The sequence below is a fragment of the Trachypithecus francoisi genome, unplaced genomic scaffold, assembly GCF_009764315.1.
Source record: "Trachypithecus francoisi isolate TF-2019V2 unplaced genomic scaffold, Tfra_2.0 Lachesis_group20, whole genome shotgun sequence".
Classification (NCBI taxonomy): domain Eukaryota; kingdom Metazoa; phylum Chordata; class Mammalia; order Primates; family Cercopithecidae; genus Trachypithecus; species Trachypithecus francoisi.
Window position 1 is genome coordinate 44,774,643 of NW_022681466.1, and position 25,987 is coordinate 44,800,629.

Here is a 25,987-nt window from a genome sequence, read left to right on the forward strand (position 1 = left end):
TTCGTGTTTATAGAATTTTGTGTCCTGTTGTTTTTCGAAAAGCAAACGTGGATGACAGCGTTTGAGCCCTCCACCCCCGCCCCTTCTGTGAACACTCGGCTAAGTCACAGAGACACAGAGGAGAAAACACGCGGTAGGGGGCTCTTAATGGAGAGAGCACCAGATGGTTCCCTGCAGACACAGAACCAGCTCCAGCTGGTGCCCCTTGCAAGTCTCTGGGCAGAATTTCGGAGGCTGATCCTGGCCGGCAAGCACAAACAGGGAGGAGTCCTACGCCCTCGCCTAAGTCCCAAAGGAGGGTCTGCGGGCTGTGCTGGAAAACATCACCAGAGGGCCCCCTTACCCTCCCAGGGAGGCTCTGACTGGCTGTGAGGAGTCACATGCTCATCCTTGGACCAATTACAGGAGGGTACTGGGAACAGGCCGTGAGTGTTGCTGGGATCACGTGACTGATTGCAGGCAAAAGATGCCCACTGCCACTCCATGGCCCAAGATACCAACATGTTTATTTTTCACTTTTACTTTTTGTAAAGATGGGGTCTTGCTATGTTGCGCAAAGTGGTCTTCAACTCCTGGCCTCCCAAAGTGCCGGGGTTACAGGCGTGAGCCACGGCATCCAGCCTCCTGACATGTTTTTTAAATTTTTCCAGAGGGAGTCTCCCTCTGTTGCCCAGGGTGGAGAGCAGTGGCGTGATCTCGGCCCACTGCGACCTCCATCTTCTGGGTTCAAGCAATTCTCCTGCCTCAGCCTCTTGAATAGCTGGAATTACACATGCCCATCACCACACCTGGCTAATTTTTGTATTTTTAGAAGAGATGGGGTTTCACCTTGTTGACCAGGCTGGTCTCAAACTCCTGACCTCAAGTGATCCACTTACCTCGGACTTCCAAAGTGCTGGGATTACAGACAGGAGTCACCACGCCCAGCCCCCAGACATGTTTAAAACAGAAAAATTTCATCTACAATCACCCCTGTTAAATGATATGTTATGTAACATATACCAGTATATGGAGACAGAAGGGTAACAAGGATATCTGGGACTTGAACTCATCTCTAAACCAAGCAGACCTAATAGACGTCTATAGAACTCTCCAAACCAAATCAACAGAACTTACATTCTTCTCAGCAGCATTCATCGCACTTATTCCAAAATCGACCACATCCTTGGAAGTCAAGCATTCCTCAGCAAATGTAAAAGAACAGAAATCACAACAAACTGTCTCTCAGACCACAGTGCAATCAAATTAGAACTCAGGATTAAGAAACTCACTCAACACCGCACAACTACATGGAAACTGAACAACTGCTCCTGGATGCCTACTGGGTAAATAACGAAATGAAGGCAGAAATAAAGATGTTCTTTGAAACCAATGAGAACAAAGACACAACGTACCAGAATCTCTGGGACACATTTAAAGCAGTGTGTAGAGGGAAATTTATAGCACTAAATGCCCACAACAGAAAGCAGGAAAGATCTGAAATCGACACCCTACCATCACAATGAAAAGAACTAGAGAAGCAACAGCAAACACATTCAAAACCTAGCAGAAGGCAAGAAATAACTAAGATCAGAGCAGAACTGAAGGAGACAGAGACACAAAAATCCCTTCAAAAAATCAATGAATCCAGCAGCTGGTTTTCTGAAGAGATCAACAAAATTGATAGAACGCTAGCAAGACTAATAAAGAAGAAAAGAGAGAAGAACCAAATAGACGCAATAACACATGATAAAGGGGATAGCACCACCGATCCCACAGAAATACAAACTACCATCAGAGAATACTATAAACACCTCTATGCAAATAAACTACAAAATCTACAAGAAATGGATCAATTCCTGGACACATACACCCTCCCAAGGCTAAACCAGGAAGAAGTTGAATCACTGAATAGACCAATAACAGGCTCTGAAATTGAGGCAATCATTAATAGGCTACCAACCAAAAAAAGTCCAGGACCAGACGGATTCACAGCCAAATTCTACCAAAGGTAGAAGGAGGAGCTGGTACCATTTCTTCTGAAACTATTCCACTCAATAGAAAAAGAGGGAATCCTCCCTAACTCATTTTATGAGGCCAGTATCATCCTGATACCAAAGCCTGGCAGAGACACAACCAGAAAAGAGAATTTTAGACCAATATCCCTGATGAACATCGATGCAAAAATCCCCCATAAAATACTGGCAAACTGAATCCAGCAGCACATCAAAAAGCTTAACCACCAAGATCAAGTTGGCTTCATCCCTGGGATGCAAGGCTGGTTCAACGTACGTAAATCAGTAAACGTAATCCATCACATAAACAGAACCAAAGACAAAAAACACATGATTATCTCAACGGATGGAGAAAAGGCCTTCAACAAAATTCAACAGTCCTTCATGCTAAAAACTCTCAGTAAACTAGGTATTGACAGAACGTATCTCAAAATAATACGAGCTATTTATGACAAACCCACAGCCAGTATCATACTGAATGGGCAAAAACTGGAAGCATTCCCTTTGAAAACCGGCACAAGACAGGGCTGCCCTCTCTCACCACTCCTATTCCACACAGTGTCTCCTATTCAACATATTGTTGGAAGTTCTGGCCAGGGCAATCAGGCAGGAGAAAGAAGTAAAGGGTATCAATTAGTAAAAAAGGATGTCAAATTGTCCCTGTTTGCAGATGACATGACTGTATATTTAGAAGGCCCCATCGTCTCAGCCCGAAATCTCCTTAAGCTGACAAGCAACTTCAGCAAAGTGTAAGGATACAAAATCAATGGGCAAAAATCACAAGCATTCTTATACGCCAATAAGAGACAAACAGAGAGCCAAATCATGAGTGAACTCCCATTCACAACTGCTTCAAGGAGAATAAAATACCTAGGAATCCAACTTACCAGGGATGTGAAGGACCTCTTCAAGGAGAACTACAAAGCACTGCTCAACAGAATAAAAGAGGATACAACCAAATGGAAGAACACTCCATGCTCACAGATAGGAAGAATCAATATCATGAAAATGGCCATACTGCCCAAGGTAATTTATAGATTCAATGCCATCCCAGCAAGCTATCAATGACTTTCTTCATGGAATTGAGAAAAGCTACCTTAAAGTTCATATGGAACCAAAAAAGAGCCCGCATTGCCAAGACAATCCTAAGTAAAAAGAACAGACCGGGAGGCATCATGCTACCTGATTTCAAACTACACTACAAGGCAACAGTAACCAAAACAGCATGGTACTGGTACCAAAACAGAGATATAGACCAATGGAACAGAACAGAGGCCTCAGATAAAACACCACGCATCTACAACCATCTCATCTTTGACAGACCTGACAAAAACAAGAAACGGGAAAAGGATTCCCTATTTAATAAATGGTGCCAGAAAACTGGCTAGCCATATGTAGAAAGCTGAAACAGGATCCCTTCCTTATGCCTTATACAAAAATTAATTCAAGGTGGATTAAAGACTTAAATGTTAGGCCTAAAAGCATAAAAACCCTAGAAGAAAACCTAGCCAATACCATTCAGGACATAGGCATGGGCAAGGACTTCATGACTAAAATACCAAAAACAATGGCAACAAAAGCCAAAATAGACAAATGGGGTCTAATTACACTAAAGAGTTTCTGCACAGCAAAGGAAACTACCATCAGAGTGAACAGGCAACCTACAGAATGGGAGAAAACTTTTTGGGAGAAAACTTTTGCAATCTACCCATCTGACAAAGGGTTAATATCCAGAATCTACAAATAATAATGACACAATAACATAATAAGAAAGGCTCTAAGTCAAGAACAAATGTAAGAGAAGCTTCTGGATTCCATGCTTGGACTAGAGAACTTGGATATTTTTGGTTTTCAATAGTAAATCACCAAAGGGATTCAAGGAGGAATATAAAGCATTTATATTTTAGATAGAGCATTCTGATAGCTCTAGAAAACACAGACTTAAAAGAAAATAACCTGTTGTTAGAGATGACTTCATTTGGCAATTCATGGAATACAGGCAGGGAGTGGGGTGTGAGGAGTAAAGATGAATAGAAAACATTCTAGCTTATGTGAATGGGAAACAATGGTTAAATCTACTAAGAGAGAAACCAGTATATGGCAGAAAATTATAAAATTACAATTTAAAATACAGTGAAAGTAAGAAAGTATAATAGGAGTTTTATATACATGGATCTTATACTAAGGGGAGAAACATAAGCTGGCAATCTGGAAATCTTCAGCATAGACATAATATTGAAAATATTTCCCTGGGAAAATGTATATAAATGAAATGAGTAATGGTAATTTAATACAACTGGCTGAGGAACGACTATTTAGTGAAGGTTATTTCTTATTTTAATATTTTCGTTCTGCTCCATGTACATTTCCTAATTATAGATTGGTCTTGACTATTTTCTAAGCAAAGCAAAGAACACAGAAGGCAAGAAGCTAATGACTATGGATTTCTGAATCAAAGAGACATGTCCTATTCTTATTATGCCTTACTCTCTCATTTTTGAAAACTGAGATAGTTTCTGTGGCAAATAAGCAGCTATCCACTAATACTCCTACTTCCTCCCACAATGTGGAACTGTATATGGAAGAGAACACCCAGCCAGATATTACATTCTAACCCCGTGCTGTTAAAGTGGAGCTCTCTGAACCTCTTCCAGGTCTGAGTGATGCCTGACTCATGAATCCTTTAATGCTCAAATGAATTCTGTTAACATTGTTTTGTCTAAATATTTTTTTCTTTTAACAGCTTAAAAAATACATGCTTTGTCCATTAGGATAGGCTTCTAACTTATCTTTGCAAAACGCATGTTTTTGTATAGGAAATATCACTAGTTAATATGTATTCCCTTATATAAGCCCACAATGTCAATTCCTTTCTAAGCTCTATTGTTCTCTACAATGCTTGCCACTAACTGGAGGATTTTCTGTCAGATCTTCAAGTTCCTTTTCTTTGAGTACAATCCCCAGGTTTCCCAGAACAGTGTCTAGGTTATTGACTTTAACCCTTCCTGCTTAGAAAAGAAACAAAGAATCATGATGACAAAAATTAATGATTTCAAAATAATGATATATTCAGGCATCAATTTTTACTTTATATGCCCTTTATTATAATAAAAATAAAGATAGATGTACTACTTATTTGTATTAGTGAATAGGCATGTGAGATAAGCTCAGCAAATCCCCTATCATCATATTAAGAACAACTTAAAAAAGTTCTGAAGTTGAAGCATTATTTGGGGAACTGTGACTATGTATTTAAAGTTATTATCTGCATTATTAAGTAATAATTATCTACAAAAAGAGGGACCAAAAGAATACCAATGGTAGGGTTGTCCCCATGGGGCTTATGGGGATAATACTAGCCAGGTCTGTCTCCCAAGGAAAATCAAGACAATAGCTGAAAGTGATAATTTGAATTTCTGACTATCAATGTTTTACTTTATTGCCACATCTAAAAACTAGATTTAAAATGGTAACAAATTGCTCTATGAGAGTATTATGGACAACACATTCACCACAAACTTCTGCAAGAAATGTTAACTGGCATTATTCTAAGGGTTTGGAAGGAGGCCAAATGCCACCAGCAAGAGATTTCTCTCACCATGTACTAAGAAGCAGAACTTGTAACCCTTACAAGTTCTTGTTATAACTTCTTACAAGTACCTGTAATTCTCTAGTTGTTTTCTCTTGCTATGTAAGTATGCTTGGCCAGTTTGGGGCATATTAGAGGTGCCAGGGATTATGTTTACTCAGGAGCATCACTCAACCATTGATTAGTAGGAAGTGTTCCTCCTTTATTTTTCTTTAAGTCCTTGGACATAATTGTAATAGCTGCTTGAAAGTCTTTGCTAAGTCCAACATCTGAGCTATATCCAACTATGTATCTGGTGATTCTTCTTTTTTCTTTATTTGACTATAATACTTTTCTGTTTTATATCTATCTAGTAATATTTATTATATGCTGGATGTTGTGATTAATATCTCATAAGACTCTGGATTCTGTTCCATTCCTCTGAAGCATCTTGAATTGTATTCCAACAGGCAGTTCCATACAGGTGACCCTGAATTAGTGTAGGTTTGATTTTGCACATTGTAATAATTGATCTAAAGCAGTGCTGTCAAATAGACCTTTCTGTGATGATGGAAATGTTCTACCTCTGCACTAATACAATAGGACTAGTCAGGTATGACTATTTAGCACTTGAAAAATGGCTAGTGTGACTAGAGAACTAAATTTCTATTATTATTTAATTTAAATTCATTTAAATTTAAATGACTGCATGTTGCTAATGGCTACCATATTGGACAGTGCAGATCTAGAATAATCCTTACTCCAGGATGTGGTATTTACTTCAGAGGTATAGCCTTTCTGGTTTCTCAGCTACTTGTCCAAGGTGTTAACGAGGTTTCTTTACTCTAGCTGGACTGACACGTCCACTAGCATTGCTTTACCTCTAATACCATTGTTCTGCTCTCAGTCCTGTAGCGGCTACTTTCTAGTGTAGCATCACTTTGAGCATGTGCGGTCTAAACCTTGGCTCAGAACTCAGAGCATCCCCCACCTGACCCTATAGACTTCTGCCTCATTTCCTACACAGGGTTCTTCTCATTGGCACTATGCCCATCAGATTCCAGCCATTTCAACAGTACTGAACCCTAATCTATAACTGCCTCAGCTCAGTGTGACCACTGTGTTCTGCTTGGGCTTTAGCTTCCTAAACTATGACTGGAAAATTGTCCTTAGGCTTACTTCATAACTTTTTCTTCTCTCAAGGATCAGAGTCTTGCACTTTCTGTTGTGTCCAATCCTTGAAAACAGTAGCCTTATATATATTGTCCAGTTTAATAATTGCTTATGGCAGGAGAGCTAGTTGTTTGATAATGATCCACAGAAGGGAAGATCCTGGTAATGTTTTTTTTAAGTTTTAATTTTGCTGAAACATACATCAGTGCTCTATATATGTAAATTAAGTCTGTTAATTATATTATTCAAATATTCTTGATAAATTTTGATTGCTTATTCTAGCAATTTCTGAAGGATATATGTTGTAATCTCTATGGTGAGGATTTATTTCTCCATTAAGTTTTGTCATTCTGTGCTTTATATATTTTGAAATTATATTATTACAAACATAAAAATTTAGAACTGGATTATCTTCCTCATGAATTAACTCCTTTATCATGCTGCAATGTGCTGGCTTATCTTGCTATAATCTCTGCCTAGGTTGGTATTAATTATACCAGCTTTATTTTCATTTGTGTTTGTATTATGTATTCATCCTTTTGCTTGCAACTTTTCTCTGTATTTATATTTAAGATGTGTCTCGTGTAAGTAGTATATATTATTTTTAATCTAGACTCACAATCTTTTTGTTTTAATTTGAATATTTATTGCATTTACATTTATCATAATTATTATATTTTAGTTAAATCAATATTTACTAATACTTTATTTGCCAACTTGTTATGCTTTCATCCTCTCTTTTTAAATTTACTTCTTCCTTTCTCTTGACTTATTTTTATTTTTCCATTATTCCCTCTATTAGCTTGTTAGTTACACAGTTGGCCCTCCACATCTCTGGGTTCCACATTTACAGATTCAACCAACCACAGGCAAAAAATATTTTTTTAAATGGGTGGTATCTGTACTGAACACATAGCATTTACATTGTATTAGGTATCATAAGTAATTTAGAGATGATTTAAAATATATGGGAGGACGTGTATAGGTTACATGCAACTACTATGTCATTTCATATAAAGGACTTGAGCACCCATGGATTTTTGTATCTGTGGGAGGTCCAGGGACCAATCCCCCACAAATATCAAGGAATGATTATATATATATATATTTTAATATTCTTTGAATAGTTATCCAAGTTTATGAGACACATCCTTGATTTTTAAAAATGTAATATAAATTAAAGATTTTGCCACATCCCAGGTTAGTCTATTTAACCCACCTCATATCTCCTTTTGTGATTTGATGACTTTTTGTGCTGGTATGCTTTTATTCCTTACTTTTAATATTCTGCATATCTGCTATAGGGTTTTTTCCTTTGTGATTACCATGAGGCTTAAATAAAACATCCTATAACATCCTATTTTAAGTTGATGACAACTTAACTTCAGTCATATACGAAGGGCTGAGTATGGTGGCTCATGTCTGTAATCCCAGCACTTTGAGAGGCTAAGGAGGGCAGATTGCTGGAGCCCAGGAGTTCAAGACCAGCCTGGGTAACATGGTGAAACTCTGTCTTTACAAAAAATACAAAAATATTAGCCAAGTGTGGTGTGCCCTTGTAGTCCCAGCTACTTTGGAGGCTGAGGTGGGAGGATTGCTTTGAGTCCAGGAGGGTTCTTGGTTACAGTGAGCTGAGATCACACCGCTGAACTCCAGCCTGGGCAACAGTAAAGAAAAAGACTCTATACTTTTACTTTCTCCCCATTACATTTTAGATTATTGATATTATGGTATATACATTTTTGTATTGTGTGCCCATTAACAAATTATTGTAATAATTTTTAATATGCTTATCTTTTATACTAGTGTTGAAAGTGATTTATCTACCACCGTTAGAATATTAGAAAATTCCAGATTTGTCTAAATATATTTACTTTTATTAGTGAGTTTTATACATTCATATGTTTTTATGTTGTTAATTAGCATCCTTACATTTTAGCTTGAAGCACTCCCTTAAGTATTTCTTGTAGGGCAGTAAACTAGTAATAATAAGCTCCCTCAGCTTTTGTTTATATGGGAAAGTGTTTCTGTCTCCTTCATTCCTGAAGGACAGCTTTGCCAGATACAGTATTCTTGGTTAGCAGATTTTTTTCTCTCCATAATTTGAATATATAATCCCATTATTTTCTTGCCTACAAGATTTCTGCTGAGAAATCCATTGTCAGTCTTACAAGAGGGTCCCTTGTACATGATAATTCACTTTTCTTTTAATGCTTTCAAAATTCTTTTTCTTTGGCTTTTGACAATTTAATTATAATATGTCTTGATGTAGACCTCTTCAAATTCAACCTATTTGCTGACCATTAGGCTTCAGGAAGCCACCGGCTGGGCTCTCCAGTTGGGCATGGCCACCAGCAGAATGCAGTGCCATCACCAAGGTCAGCACACTGGTTACCGTGAACCATGTCCCCCTTTTTCTGTTCCTATGCGACCCCAGGTTGTCTAGCCCTGCCAATTCCCCCATTGTTCCCCATGAGGCAAGACAAAAATAGACCCACCTAAAATTGCCTAGAACACTGAGGAAGCTTGATGTTCACCTTAGGATCACTTTTTTCACTAGAGAAACCATTGGCTTGGGGATCCCTTTTGGTGTGGTGCTGTGCTACAACAAAATGAAACCTCTCCTCTCACCCTTCTGATACAGCTTTCCTCCATTTTTACGTGCCAAGGGGGTGCTTTTTAGCCTCAATCTCAGGTTCTGAGATTTTAACAAAGGCATTCTTGTCTGTGGATAGTTGATAATCAGTGTTTCTGTGAGGTGAACTAGAGTAGGGACCTCCTATTTTGCCATCTTGCTGATGTCACTCTCCCATATATTTAACATCTAACTACATGTCTTTAACTAGTATATCAATAGTACTGAAAAATGAAGCAATGATTTGATAAAGATATATTTTGGGGAATGAGCTTACCATAGGGCAACGGTGAAACAGTATGCAACCCATGGCAAAGTTATAACTAAATGGCATGCAAATCATGTGAACAAACATTTTTATACGTAAGAGACAGTGTTCAGTAAAATGTTCCTAGGGAATGCTGTTTTGTCTCATTGGACTGTGTCTAGCTTAATATATTCTGTTTTAGTTCCTTTAAATTAGAGATTACTTTGTGATTTACAACACTTCAATTCTAATTCAATTTTTCCTTCAAGACAGGCAATTCTGTCCTTGATTCATGAAATTTGATTCAAGAATTTGAAAATCCATGCCTAAAAATAAGTAGGGAAAATGTACATATCGGCTGAAACTCTGGTAGCTCTAGTTCCTCTGAAAACTGTTGATTTGACTAAGGCCCTAGCAACTTCTCAGCTACTCTTGGTACACTAAGAATTGCTTACATTAGGCCCCATAAAGCCAAAGACTATGTCTATTTTTGCTTACCACTGTATCTCTGGCACTTAGCATAACACCTGATATATAGTGCTTAGTAAAAAATTGTTAAACAAATGAATGAGTGAATGAATGAAAAATTTAAAAGTACCAACTTTAGATTAATATATTAAGAGAAAAAAATCATTCTCATCTAAGCCAAATAAGTACTATCAAAAATATCAGCCAAAATTCTCTTGAGGGTGCAAAGCTATTAAAAATCCAAACTCTCTTGAGGGTGCAAAGCTATTAAGTTTCTCACCATTCACTGGTAGATTTGGGGTTAGATCATTAAGTTCTTCAGCTGTGAGTTTGAATGCCATGTTTCCGAGTATACTGTCAATGTCATGAACATTGACTTGCAACTCTATAAAAGAGGAAGACATGAAGAAATTGAAACAAAAGTAAAAATGTAATAAATATCAACTTTTATGTATCATGATTATCAATTTCATTATAAAGAAGAGCCCAGGGACACTTAAGTATTTAAAGAGGGCCATTAATGAACTAAAATCAATCTATTCATTTACATCCAATATCCAAAATGAGCCCACATAAATAGCATGTTGGAAGTTGATAAACCACTCAGTTTATTTATAGCAGAAAAATAGCAAATTTTAAAATAGTTTTTAATATAAGTATCCATACAACTAAGGTTCCGTTTGCTCACTGTATCTCAAGATATATTAGCTTCTCTAAAATTTTGATACCTAGGACTAAATTTTATTATTTCCACAGCCAAAATTGAGAAAAATCTAAGATAGGTAGAATAACTTTAAAAATAAAACACAGGAAATTATTAAACCAATGTGAACATATATATGTATTAAAAATAATTATGAAGATATATGTGAGTTTGATAGCAAATTTCGTGGTGAGGAAGAAACAAAAGCATAACACAAGTACCTCAATTAATCTTCTTTCTCAATTTGCATATCACTTACCTTTTATACCTTTCACACAATTCAGCAACCTATTCTTATATATTTTTCCATTAGCTGAAAGAAAATACGTAATTTACATCATATGGAAAAGAACTATATATGCAATAGCAATATAAAAATCTCTAAGTTCAGAAATACAGACCATAAAATAATTTGCTCTTAAAATTTACTTAATATCTTCTAAAATAATAAAATTAAAATGTACACAAAATTGTTAATATGGTAAATCTGTCAATTCCTTAGCATCTGAGAAAATTATTAATATCAACTAGGATAAAGCAAAAAAGTACACCTTTTCTGACTTTACTTTTTTTTCTCCACAGCTCCTATACATTTATACATTTCTCCTCCTCCTCCTCTTCCATCTCTTCCTCCTGTTTCCTATAGGTCTTAACACATCTCAATAGAATGAAAGATAACCATCAATATTAATTCCTTAGCCCTGATGACAAGATTTGTGGTTATGTGTATTTTATTAGACAATTTTTATATTCCTAAATATTAAAAATAGTTACCTATGAAATTATGAATATTTAAAATCCCTAATTTATAAACAATGTACAACAAACATAGTTGTTGAATAATATAAATTTTGAGGATATATTCCTAACTATTTCAAGACTCTACTGATATGTGTAATGTGGAATAACTCCCTTGATGACTATACCAACTCGCCTGAAAACTACTATTTGAAATGCCCACCATCAATTGGAAGTAATTTCTCTAGCTCCAAGTGTTCTCTAGATGTGAGCTCTATCCCCATATTTTGCAGGACATTTTCCAGGTCATTGAAGTCAACTTCTCCTCCTTCAAAACAAAAAACATAAGAGAAAAATAAAAATTTTGAAAATATTGTAATTTAAAATTATGAAAGCAGAATTAAGGCAAATAATGGTATTTGTTAAACAATAAGTAGTCAATTGCAGATACAGAGAATGAATAGTATTCCTTCAACCCTAGTAAATGAAGTGTTCCCACAGTGATGGTTATAAAATAATATTGTACACAGTTATATAAAGCTTATGCCATTTTAAATTAGCATAATGGCAAAGACAATTGGTACAAATAAATGTGTTATCTAGTGTAGGGAATTAAACTGGAAATCAATAGTAAAGGATTACTAAGAAAACTCCCATATATTTGGAAATCAGTAAGTGCATTTTAAAATAATTCATGTGTCAAAAAACAAATCCTACAAAGTTAGAATATATCTTGACAATGATAATATTACATATTAAAACTTGTGGAATAAGGTAAAGATGTGCTGACAGGGGAATTTAGTCTTAAATGCATATGCTAAAAAAGATAAAAAGACCAATAATCGAAGATTCTATCTCAAAAAGTTAGAGAAAAATAGCAAATTAAACCTCTCAAAAGTAGAAGAAAATAAATAATAAAGACAAAAGCAGGAATTACAGAAACAAAAAACAAACCTTACATGGAGAGAATGAACACAGAAAAAAAGTTGTGTTTTGGAACAAAACACAACAAAGTTGATGGATACCTGTACTAAGATTGACAAAGGAAAAAAGGAGAAAACATAACCAATGACAAATGAGACCACTACAGTTCCTACAGATACCTAAAAGATAATAGGAGGATATTATAAACATTATGTAATTAGTTTGAATATTTAAAAAAGGTATAAAGTCCTAGAAAAACATAACTCAGCAATAATGCTATATATATATATATATATAAATATATACCATTCACAATTACATACAAAGTAAAAAAGACCTAGGAGTAAATCTAACAAAACAGAAAAATCAAGTTGACCAAAATAAACTTAGTGATGAACCATTTTTAATGATGTGCCACCAACTTGAATTGGCTCGTGACAACTGATTGTTAAATACTCAGGAGTTTTGTGAACTTGATTCTAAATGGTTTACTGGAAATCAGCGATGGTGAGACAATTTACATCATGGAAGTTGAAAAATGCTACAAATCAAGTGGTGGTGTTTTACAGAGAGCCATTTTACCAGCATACCATTTATTATCATTAATTGAAAAACTCAAAATTATAAATACATCCATTCTCTATAAATTGATCTGGACTCATAGGCTGTGGCAAGACGGCTGAATAGGAAAAGCTCCAGTCTGCAGCTCCCAGTGAGACCAATGCAGAAGGCAGGTGATTTCTGCATTTCCAACTGAGGTACCTGGTTTATCTCATTGAGACTGGCTAGACAGTGGGTGCAGCCTATGGAGCACGAGCAGAAGCAGGGTAGGGCGTCTCATCACCTGGGAAACGCAAGGAGCTGGGGAACTCCCTCCCCTAGCCAAGGGACTGTGCCATAAGGGACCGTGCTATCCGGCACAGATACTATGCTTTTCCCATGGTTTTTGCAACCCATAGACCAGGAGGTTCCCTTGTGTGCCTACACCACCAGGGCCCTGGGTTTCAAGCACAAAACTGGGCGGCTGTTCAGGCAGATACTGAGCTAGCTGCAGGAATTTTTTTTCATACTCCAGTGGTGCCTGGAACCCCAGCAAGACAGAACCGTTCACTCCCCTGGAACGGGGGCTGAAGCCAGGGAGCCAAGTGATCTCGTTCAGCGGGTACCACTTCCATGGAGCCCAGCAAGCTAAGGACCACTGGCTTGAAATTCTCACTGCCAGCATAGCAGTTTGAAGTCAGCCTGGGATGACCGAGCTTGGTGGGGCGAGGGGCATCTGCCATTACTGAGGCTTGAGTAGGCAGTTTTCCCCTAACAGTGTTAACTCTGACTGTGCAGAACTCACTGCAGCACAGCAAAGCCCCTGGGGCTAGACTGCCTCTCTAGATGCCGCCTCACTTGGCAAGGCATATCTGAAAGAAAGGCAGCAGCCCCAGTCAGGGGCTTATAGATAAAACTCCCATCTCCCTGGGACAGAGCACCTGGGGGAAGGGGCAGCTGTGGGCACAGCTTCAGCAGACTTAAATGTTCCTGTCTGTTGGCTCTAACAAGAACAGTGGATCTCCCAGGACAGCACTCGAGCTTGGCTAAGGGGCAGACTGCCTTCTCAAATGGGCCCTTGACCCCTATGCCTCCTGACTGTGAGACACCTCCCAGCAGGGGTCGACAGACCTCATACAGGAGAGCCCTGGCCAGCATCAGGTGGGTGCCTCTCTGGGACGAAGCTTCCAGAGGAAGTAGCAGGCAGCAATGTTTGCACTGGTGATACCCAGGCAAACAGGGTCTGAAGTGGACCTCCAGCAAACTCCAGCAGACATGCAGAAGAGGGGCCTAACTGTTAGAAGCAAAACTAAAAAACAGAAAGCAATAACATAAACATCAACAAAAAGGACACAAACAGGAAAACCCCATCCAAAAACCATCAGCATCAAAAATCAAAGGTAGATAAATCCACAAAGATGAGGAAAAACCAATGCAAAAATGCTGAAAATTCCAAAAACCAGAATGCCTCTTCTCCTTCAAATGATCGCAACTACTCTCCAGCAAGGACACAAAACTGGACAGAGAATGAATTTGACGAATTGACAGAAGTAGGCTTCAGGAGGTAGGTAATAACAAACTCCTCCAAGCTAAAGGAGCATGTTCTAACCCAATGCAAGGAAGCTAAGAATCTTGATAAAAGGTTACAGGAACTGCTGACTAGAATAACCAGTTTAGAGAAGAACATAAATGTCCTGATGGAGCTGAAAAACACAGCATGAGAAGTTCATGACGCATACACAAGTATCAATAGCCAAATCGATCAAACAGAAAAAAGGATATCGGAGATGGAAGATCAACTTAATGAAATAAAGCGTAAAGACAATATTAGAGAAAAAAGAATGAAAAGGGATGAACAAAGCCTCCAAGAAATACAGGACTATGTGAAAAGACCAAACCCACAATTGATTGGTGTAACTAAAAGTGAGTGACAGGAGAATGGAACCAGGTTGGAAAACACACTTCAGGATATTATCCAGGAGAACTTCTCCAACCTAGCAAGACAGGTCAACATTCAAATTCAGGAAATACAAAGAACACCACTAAGATACTCCTTGAGAAGAGCAACCACAAGTCACATAATTGTCAGATTCTCCAAGGTTGAAATGAAGGAAAAAATGCTAAGGGCAGCCAGAGAGAAAGATCAGGTTACCTACAAAGGGAAGCCCATCAGACTAACAGTAGATCTCTCAGCAGAAACTCTACAAGCCAGAAGAGAGTGGGGGCCAATATTCAACATTCTTAAAGAAAAGAATTTTCAACTCGGAATTTCATATTCAGCCAAACTAAGCTTCATAAGTGAAGGAGAAATAAAATTATTTACAGACAAACAAATGCTGAGAGATTGTCACGACCAGGCTTGCCTTACAAGAGTTCCTGAAGGAAGCACTAAACATGGAAAGGAACAACTGGTACCGGGCACTGCAAAACCAAGCCAAATTGTAAAGATCATCAATGGTACGAAGAAACGGCATCAACTAATGACCAAAATAACCAGCTAACATCATAATGACAGGATCAAATTCACACATAAAAACAGTAACCTTAAATGTAAATGGGCTAAATGCTCCAATTAAAAGACACACTGGCAAACTGGACAAAGAGTCAAGACCCATCAGTCTGCTGTATTCAGGAGACCCATCTCACGTGCAGAGACACACATAGGCTCAAAATAAAGGGATGGAGGAAGATGTACCAAGCAAATGGAGAACAAAAAAAAGCAGGTTGCAATCCTAGTCTCTGATAAAACAGACTTTAAACCATCAAAGATCAAAAGAGACAAAGAAGGCCATTACATAATGGTAAAGGGATCAATTCAACAGGAAGAGCTAACTCTCCTAAATATATATGCACCCAATACAGGAGCACCCAGATTCATAAAGCAAGTCCTTAGAGACTTACAAAGAGACTTAGACTCCCATACAATAATAATGGGAGACTTCAACACTCCACTGTCAACATTAGACAGATCAACGAGACAGAAAGTTAACAAGGATATCCAGGAATTGAACTCAGGTCTGCACCAAGTGGACCTAGGAGACATCTACAGAACTTTCCACAACAAATCAACAGAATACACATTCTTCTCAGCACCACATCACACTTATTCCAAAATTGACCACATAGTTGGAAGTGAAGCCCTCTTCAGCAAATGTAAAAGAACAGAAATTATAACAAACTGCTTCTCAGAACACAGTGCAATCAAATTAGAACTCAGGATTAAGAAACTCACTACACACTGCTCAACTACATGGAAACCGAACAACCTGCTCCTGAATGACTACTGGGTACATAACGAAATGAAGGCAGAAATAAAGATGTTCTTTGAAACCAATAAGAACAAAGACGCAACATACCAGAATTTCTGGGACACATTTAAAGCAGTGTGTAGAGGGAAATTTATAGCATTATATGCCCACAACAGAAAGCAGGAAAGATCTAAAATTGATACCCTAACATCACAATTAAAAGAACTAGAGGGCCGGGCGCGGTGGCTCAAGCCTGTAATCCCAGCACTTTGGGAGGCCGAGACGGGCGGATCACGAGGTCAGGAGATCGAGACCATCCTGGCTAACACGGTGAAACCTCGTCTCTACTAAAAGAATACAAAAAAACTAGCCGGGCGAGGTAGCGGGCGCCTGTAGTCCCAGCTACTCGGGAGGCTGAGGCAGGAGAATAGCGTAAACCCGGGAGGCGGAGCTTGCAGTGAGCTGAGATCCGGCCATTGCACTCCAGCCTGGGTGGCAGAGCGAGACTCCGTCTCAAAAAAAAAAAAAAAAAAAAAAAAAAAAAGAACTAGAGAAGCAAGGGCAAACACATTTGAAAGCTAGCAGAAGGCAAGAAATAACTAAGATCAGAGCAGAACTGAAGGAGATAGAGACACAAAAACCCTTCAAACAATCAATGAATCCAGGAGCTGGTTTTCTGAAAAGATCAACAAAATTGACAGATCACTAGCAAGACTAATAAAGAAGAAAAGACAGAAGAATCAAATATACACAATAAAAATGATAAAGGGGCTATCAGAAATACAAACAGAAATACAAACTACCATCAGAGAATACTACGAACACCTCTATGCAAATAAACTAGAAAAATTAGAAGAAATGGATCAATTCCTAGACACGTACACCTTTCCAAGACTAAACCAGGAAGAAGTTGAATCCCTGAATAGACCAATAACAGGTTCTGAAATCGAGGCAATAATTAATAGCCTACCAACCAAAAAAAGTCCAGGACCAGACGGATTCATAGCCAAATTCTACCAGAGGTACAGAGAGGAGCTGGTACCATTCCTTCTGAAACTATTCCAATCAATAGAAAAAGAGGGAATCCTCCCTAACTCATTTTATGAGGCCAACATTATCCTGATTCCAAGCCTGGCAGAGACACAACAAAAAAAAAGAGAATTTTAGACCAATATCCCTGAAGAACATCGATGCAAAAATCCTCAATAAATACTGGGAAATCGAATCCAGCAGCACATCAAAAAGCTTATCCACCATGATCAAGTGGGCTTCATCCCTGGGATGCAAGGCTGGTTCAATATATGAAAATCAATAAACGTAATCCAGCATATCAACAGAACCAAAGACAAAAACCACATGATTATCTCAATAGATGCAGAAAAGGCCTTTGACAAAACTCAACAGCCCTTCATGCTAAAAACGCTCAATAAATTCAGTATTGAAGGAATGTATCTCCAAATAATAAGAGCTATTTATGACAAACCCACAGCCAATATCATACTGAATGGGCAAAAACTGGAAAAATTCCCTTTGAAAACTGGCACAAGACAGGGATGCCCTCTCTCACCACTCCTATTCAACACAGTGTTGGAAGTTCTGGCTAGGGCAATCAGGCAAGAGAAAGAAATCAAGGGTATTCAGTTAGGAAAAGAAGAAGTCAAATTGTCCCTGTTTACAGATGACATGATTGTATATTTAGAAAACCATATCATCTCAGCCCAAAATCTCCTTAAGCTGACAAGCAACTTCAGCAAAGTCTCAGGATACAAAATCAATGTGCAAAAATCACAAGCATTCTTATACATCAGTAACAGACAAAGAGCCAAACCATGAATGACCTCCCATTAACAATAGCTTCAAAGAGAATAAAATACCTAGGAATCCAACTTACAAGGGATGTAAAGGACCTCTTCAAGGAGAACTACAGACCACTGCTCAGTGAAATAAAAGAGGACACAAACAAATGGAAGAACATACCATGCTCATGGATAGAAAGAATCAATATCATGAAAATGGTCATACTGCCCAAGGTAATTTAAAGATTCAACACCATCCCCATTAACCTACCAATGACTTTCTTCATAGAATTGGAAAAAACTGCTCTAAATTTTATATGGAACCAAAAAAGACCCTGCATTGCCAAGATAATCCTAAGCCAAATGAACAAAGCTGGAGGCATCATGCTACCTGACTTCAAACTATACTACAAGGCTACAGTAACCAAAACAGCATGGTACTGGTACCAAAACAGAGATATAGACCAATGGAACAGAACAGAGTCCTCAGAAATAATACCACACATCTACAGCCATCTGATCTTTGACAAACCTGAGAAAAACAGGAAATGGGGAAAGGATTCCCCATTTAATAAACAGTGCTGGGAAAATTGGCTAGCCATAAGTAGAAAACTGAAACTGGATCCTTTCCTTACTCCTTATACGAAAATTAATTCAAGATGGATTAGAGACTTAAATGTTAGACCTAATACCATAAAAACCCTAGAAGAAAACCTAGGGAATACCATTCAGGACATAGGCATGGGCAAGGACTTCATGTCTAAAACACCAAAAGCTACGGCAACAAAAGCCAAAATTGACAAATGGGATCTAATTAAACTAAAGAGCTTCTGCACAGCAAAAGAAACTACCATCAGAGTGAACAGGTAACCTATAGAAAGGGAGAAAATTTTTGCAATCTACTCATCTGACAAAGGGCTAATATCCAGAACCCACAAAGAACTCAAACAAATTTACAAGAAAAAAACAAAACCCCATCAAAAAGTGGACGAAGGATATGAACAGACACTTCTCAAAAGAAGACATTCATACAGCCAACAGACACATGAAAAAATGCTCATCATCACTCACCATTAGAGAAATGCAAATCAAAACCACAATGAGATAACATCTCACACCAGTTAGAATGGTGATCATTAAAAGTCAGGAAACAACAGGTGCTGGCGAGATGTGGAGAAATAGGAACACTTTTACACTGTTTGTGGGACTGTAAACTAGTTCAACCATTGTGGAAAACAGTGTGGCAATTCCTCGAGGATCTAAAACTAGAAATACCATTTGACCCAGCAATCCCATTACTGGATATATACCCAAAGGATTATAAATCATGCTGCTATAAAGACACATGCACACCTATGTTTATTGCAGTACTATGCACAATAGCAAAGACTTGGAATCAACCCAAATGACCATCAGTGACAGACTGGATTAAGAAAATGTGGCACATATACACCATGGAATACTATGTAGCCATGAAAAAAGATGAGTTAGTGTGCTTTGTAGGGACATGGATGCAGCTGGAAACCATCATTCTTAGCAAACTATCGCAAGAACAGAAAACCAAACACCGCATGTTCTCACTCATAGGTGGGAATTGAACAATGAGATCACTTGGACACAGGAAGGGGAACATCACACACCAGGGTCTATTATGGGGAGCAGGGAGGGGGTATAGCTTTAGGAGATATACCTAATGTAAATGACAAGTTAATGGGTACAGCACACCAACATGGCACATGTATACATATGTAACAATCCTGCACGTTGTGCACATGTACCCTAGAACTTAAAGTATAATAATAAAAAAAAAGGAATGAACCACAGCTACAATGCATCTGTCTGGATAAATTTCACAATACTGAGCTAAAAGCAAACTATAAAAAATATATACAGTATTATTCCATTTATATAAAGTACAAAAAGCAAAACTCCACTATATATCTTTTAGGGATATGAACATAGTAAACTACAGAAAAAAAATGCAAGGAAATGGTTAGAACCATGCAATGGATGCCTTCTAGACATTCCAGAAGTCATTTGCTGAATCTACTGCTGTCTTTACACTCCATCTAGTCTAAAAATTATGCTAATCCAACAATAAATAGTAGGGTGACTAAGGTTATGTTCTTAACCTAACCAGAGAACCCAAAAGTCCATGGAACTCTGTATATAAGAAGTATCTTCTCTCTAGAATACCGGGTTGGGGAAAAGGAAGAGTAGGGCTCTACCATATGTATTATTTTGCCTTTATACTCCAATATATGAACATCTGGTTTTAAAACATGAATAACAAAATTATGTCTGTCTTATCCAAATAAAGAACATCCATACACTTTCCAAAAGGGTTGTAACAATTCACAATGAGCAATATATGTATATACTAGTTCCATATAACCTTTTTAAGTATACAGTATTACTACCACTTTTTAACAGTTTAGCCTGTGCAAACATGTGTACTCTAAACAGGAGAGCTGAGAAGTAAAGGAAGTACTCACCATCTGCTGCACTGTTTGATAAGACCTTAAATTGTTCTTCATCTAAAGGTTTCTTCAGGCTCTTCAAAGTGGATAAAAGGCCTTCAATTTCAACTTTCCCATCACAGACACTACTAATAATGTTCCATGCATCTTCTATTTCTATGTGTGTATATATACATATTAATGAGAAAGTGTCACAGTACTTACTCATCTATATAAGCACATAGCAACCTGATTTGTGTGAAATATATTCACTTTGTAGGATATCCAATGCTTTTTGCCTCTGAAGTATCTTCTAAATAGAAAGCTCTACAAAATTTATAGGTTAAATGTTTATATGAGAAAACAATAAACAAATATTTTTTAAATGTTCAACTCAAAAAACGAAACAACAAAACAGAAAAATGATCACAATTAAGATGGTGCCATAAATTATTTTTTAATTTAAAAAGTAGCCCTTGCTCTTCTTTTTTTTTTTTTTTTTTTTTTTTTGAGATGGAGTCTTGCTCTGTCGCCCGGGCTGGAGTGCAGTGGCCGGATCTCAGCTCACTGCAAGCTCCGCCTCCCGGGTTCCCGCCATTCTCCTGCCTCAGCCTCCCGAGTAGCTGGGACTATAGGCGCCCGCCACCTCGCCCGGCTAGTTTTTTGTATTTTTTAGTAGAGACGGGGTTTCACCGTGTTAGCCAGGATGGTCTCGATCTCCTGACCTCGTGATTCGCCCGTCTCGGCCTCCCACAGTGCTGGGATTACAGGCTTGAGCCACCGCGCCCGGCCAGCCCTTGCTCTTCTTATCTACATGTTTGGAAAGAATGACAGTGCTGTTGATGAGATGTCCATAAACTGATGTTTTATTAACTTAATTTTCAGTGTTATTCAAATACTTTTAAATCTCTGTATCCACATTTTTCACTATCTTCTTATTTATGCCATCTCTATTTATTTTCCTGCATCATAATTCCTAAAGAGTTCCTTATTAGTCTTTTTCAAGACCCAGCTTTTGGTTAAATGAATAATTTGTTTTTGTGCATATGTTCTATTTCAGTTACTCCTGCTTTCAAATTGATTAGTTTCTAACTACTGCTTTTTGCGGGGACTGTTTTGCTGTTGTAGTTTATGTTGCTGTTTAGCGTCATGAGTTGAACAATTGAGATAATTTTCAGTATTTCTCATTTTCTAATAAAAGCATTTAAAGCTATAAGATTTCCTGTAAGACTGTTTTGGTCATACTTCACATGTTTTGACATGTAGTGCTTTCATTCTCATCCATTTCTAAATAATGTTTAATTTCAGACTTTATTCTTTAACCAAATAATTAGTGGAGCATCTGCTTTTTTTGCTTTTTACAAAACTGCTTTTAATCTTCAGATCAAAATGTTTTCCACATTCCTTCATAAATGATTTTAATATATTACTACATGGTGGTCAGAATACGTGATCTAAACAACTTCTGATTTTCAGAATTCATTGACATTTTTCTTTGTAACTTAAATATATCATATATTTGTGTGAATACAAAATAGGCATTAGCAAATGTGTATTCAATGTTTTTGGAATATGAACTGCTATATGTTTCTTAAATCAGGCTTATTGTCATTTAAATCTCAAATTCTTTCTATCTTTATCTCTGTGTATAAATATATACATTCTGTTTAATCTTATCTAACTTGTCAATTTAATTTTTTCATATTAGTAAAGAGTTCTAGTATACATAATTGAGTTGATCATACTCTTGGATTCATGGTGTTTTGTCATCACTCATCTTCAAAGGGCCTCTGCTTGTTTTACTCTTTTTCTTCTTCAACTACTATCTCCAATTTTATTCCTTCATAAGTAGCAACTGCAGTGTATTTAATATATTTCTATTCAATCTATCTCATCTAATTACTTAGATTTATGTGTTTAGCTGAAAAAATACAATGTTGTTTGTATAATGTGCACTCATATAAATCAGTTTACATAAAGCATTTTGAACTACAAGTTTATTCTATTTCTTCCCTTTCTTCACTGAACCATATATTACTGGAATATATCTGTGGTACAACCAGTTTATTGTTTCTGATTTACTGTACGTAGAGACCACATTTTATTGAACCATTCCCTTAGTAATGGACAATTAAGTTATACTCATCTTTCTCTCAAATAATGTTGCAATGAGCATCCTTATACATGTCTCTAACAAGAAACTTTCTCTGGGCTAATTACTTACGAACTGAATTACTGGGTGATGGGAACGCATGTTTTTAATTTTGCTAAGTACTGCTAGACTGCTATTCTGAGTGGCAATACTGTTTTACCTACCCACCAGTTATTCATGAGTATTCCTAATGCTCTCTTCATATACATACGAGCCATTTGTGTTTCTCCTTTTGTATACTGCCTTCTTATATCCTTAATTCATTTTTCCAATGGGTTTTTATCTATTGCTTATTTGTAGAATCTCTTTATATATATTTTAAATATTAATCTTTTGTTAGCTCTAAAAGTTGCAATTATCTTCTTTCAGTCTGTTACATATCTGGTCATTTCTTTAGAGTCCTTCATTGAACAGAAATCTTTAATTTTAATATAATCAAATCTTTTTCTACCCTATGATTGTGATTTTAGAAGTACCATTTAAGAAATCCTTTGCGACCACAAGGCACAATATTTTCTCCAATAATTTCCTCCACCAGTTTTGTAGTTTTACTTTCAGATTCACGTTAACATCTACTTAATTTATTTGAAGATTATTTTTGTGTATGGCATAAAGTATGAATTCAATTTTATTTTCCTCCACAAGGTGTGGCAATTTCCCAAATAAGGTATTAAATAATACATCTTTTCCTCCATCAATTGATGATATCTCTATCATATGCCAAGTTCTCACATACATGAGTCTCCGCAGGTACTATATTGTGATGCATTGGTCTATTTGTAACACTGTTACAAAAGCATTATAATATGTCCTTCTATCTGGTATGGTAAGGCAACTTCCCCATCATTATTGCTTTTCAAAGAGTCTGTCTTTCAAATAAATATCAGAATTATTTTCTCAAAGTAAATACATCCACAATGTATCTAAAATTTTGTTCCCACCAAAATTTTCCTGGAATATTGATTGAAACTGCATTCAAATTAAAGACTAATTTAGAGATAATACACTTAAGACCCATTCAAAACCCCAGTCTTAATATTCCAACTCGCAATTTCAATGTTTGTGTTCCAAGGTTGTTTTAATGTCTCATTGTGCTGAAATTTCAAAATAGACTTTAAAAAGCTGAGTTAAGCACTTAGCTAAAGTTTTTGACAAAGAGCAAGGGAGTAAGCCCAAATATATAAGAAGAAATAAAGAAGAAAGATAAGAGCAAATGATACCAGGGTGATTAAAGAAACCAAAACCAGATTACTTTAATAAGATAGATAAACCTCGGACAAAACTGATAAAGAAAAAAAATGCAACTTGACAGAATCCATGAAAAGTGAAAGAAACACAGATAATTTTCAAAGTAATTAATGATATTATGAAAAATATGTATCCACAAATTGAAAAACTAGGGTTTTAAATATATATATTTCTATACTGTTTAAATGACAAAATGCAAAAGGGGCCTTGGCAGAGTTTTGTTAAAAGTTAAATACATGGCCAAGCATGGTGGCTAATGCCTGTAATCCCAGCACTTTGGGAGGCAGAGGTGGGCAGATCACTTGAGGCCAGGAGTTTGAGACCAGCCTGACCAATGTGGTAAAATCCCATCTCTACTAAAAAATATAAAAACCTGGCCGGGCGCGGTGGCTCAAGCCTGTAATCCCAGCACTTTGGGAGGCCGAGACGGGCGGATCACGAGGTCAGGAGATCGAGACCATCCTGGCTAACACGGGGAAACCCCGTCTCTACTAAAAACTACAAAAAACTAGCCGGGCGAGGTGGCGGGCGCCTGTAGTCCAGCTACTCGGGAGGCTGAGGCAGGAGAATGGCGTAAACCTGGAGGCAGAGCTTGCAGTGAGCTGAGATCCGGCCACTGCACTCCAGCCTGGGCGACAGAGCGAGACTCCGTCTCAAAAAAAAAAAAAAAAAAAAAAAAAAAAAAAAAAAAAAAAATATAAAAACTAGCCAGGTACACACCTGTAATCCTGGCTACTCGAGAGGCTGAGGCAGGAAAACTGCTTGAACCCAGGAGGTGGAGGTTGCAGTGAGCCAAGATGATGCCACTGCACTCCAGCCTGGGTGAAACTCTGTCTCAAAAAAAAAAAAAAAAAAAAAAGTTAACACACACACACACACAACTACACATACCAATCTAGAGACATGAAGTTTCTGTTCACATTCCGTCAAATTTCATACTTACTTTGGCATTCAGTAAATTCATCAGTGTTGGCCAATTCTCTGATAAAATCCTTAAAATGCACCACTTCATCTTAAAAAAAAAGGAAGTAACAATTTAGATATTGTTGTTAAAATGGTCATTTGATGTTATAAAACCAGAGCTATAAAACATGAACATAAAGTGGAGGAATGAATTATCTTGTGTTGTATCCAATATGCACATCAGATCCAAAATAAAAGTGGCCAGACCTATACCTTTGAAAATAAGTTCCTTCAATACAAGCTCATCAATTAAAAGATAGATAATTTCCTTGGGCATTTAAAGTTTCTTCTGACATACCCCAACTTTGTTAATTTAAAGTGAAATAATTACTCACCATTAGGATTAGTATTATCCAAAGTTTTCTGTATTTTATCATCTGTTAGATAGATTCCCATGGCATTTAAATTTTTCTGGAGACCAGAAATGACTGTAACATCATTTTTGTGAATGTTGTTGTTGTAAAATTTATCTTCTGGGAAGAGATAATCACTTTCAGTTAGAAAGAAAGTTTCATGTTTCTCCTTCATATTTTAAAGATAGGTGGTTAAAATTTCCCAACATATGAAATTACACTTAAGAAAAATGACAGTATTATTTATTTGTATTTATTTATATCCTTCTCTGTTGCCAAAATAAGTTAACTGACAAGAAATAGATACCAAAAAAATACAAATGTAAGTGAAAAAATTGGGGAAAGGAAGAGAGCAATAAAAATAAGATAAAAAAGAACAATAGACAAAATATATTTCATAAGGTCATATACACAAATTTTGTAACAATACCACATTTGTATACATTGAACAAAGCCTTCAAAGTAAATAAAGCAAAAACTGACAAAATTAAAGGGAGGAATAAATGATTCTACAGTGAGAACTGGGGATTTTAACACCTTGCTATCAGTAACTAATTGAGCAAGTAGAATAAAAAAACAGCAAGAATTAGAAGACCAGACCAATTTAGCAAACATTGTAACCTAACTGATATTTACAGAATGCGACCTAACAAGTGCAGAATGCACATTCTTTCAGGTACACATGGAACATTCACTTAGACAGACCATAACCAGGGCTATAAATAAATCTTAATTAATTTAAGAATTTAAATCATGCAAAATGTATTCTCTGGCCAAA

General features: G+C 37.0%; 1 long non-coding RNA gene across 1 annotated transcript; it reads right to left on the reverse strand.

Annotated features, from left to right (window-relative positions):
• Positions 1-10,370: 10,370 nt before the first annotated feature.
• LOC117067466 lies at positions 10,371-11,850 on the reverse strand. Its single transcript, XR_004430745.1, has 3 exons — positions 11,750-11,850; positions 11,048-11,101; positions 10,371-10,470 (listed from the first exon to the last, which is right to left on the reverse strand). It is a non-coding gene; the product is annotated as an uncharacterized LOC117067466 (long non-coding RNA).
• Between the last annotated feature and the right edge of the window lie 14,137 nt (positions 11,851-25,987).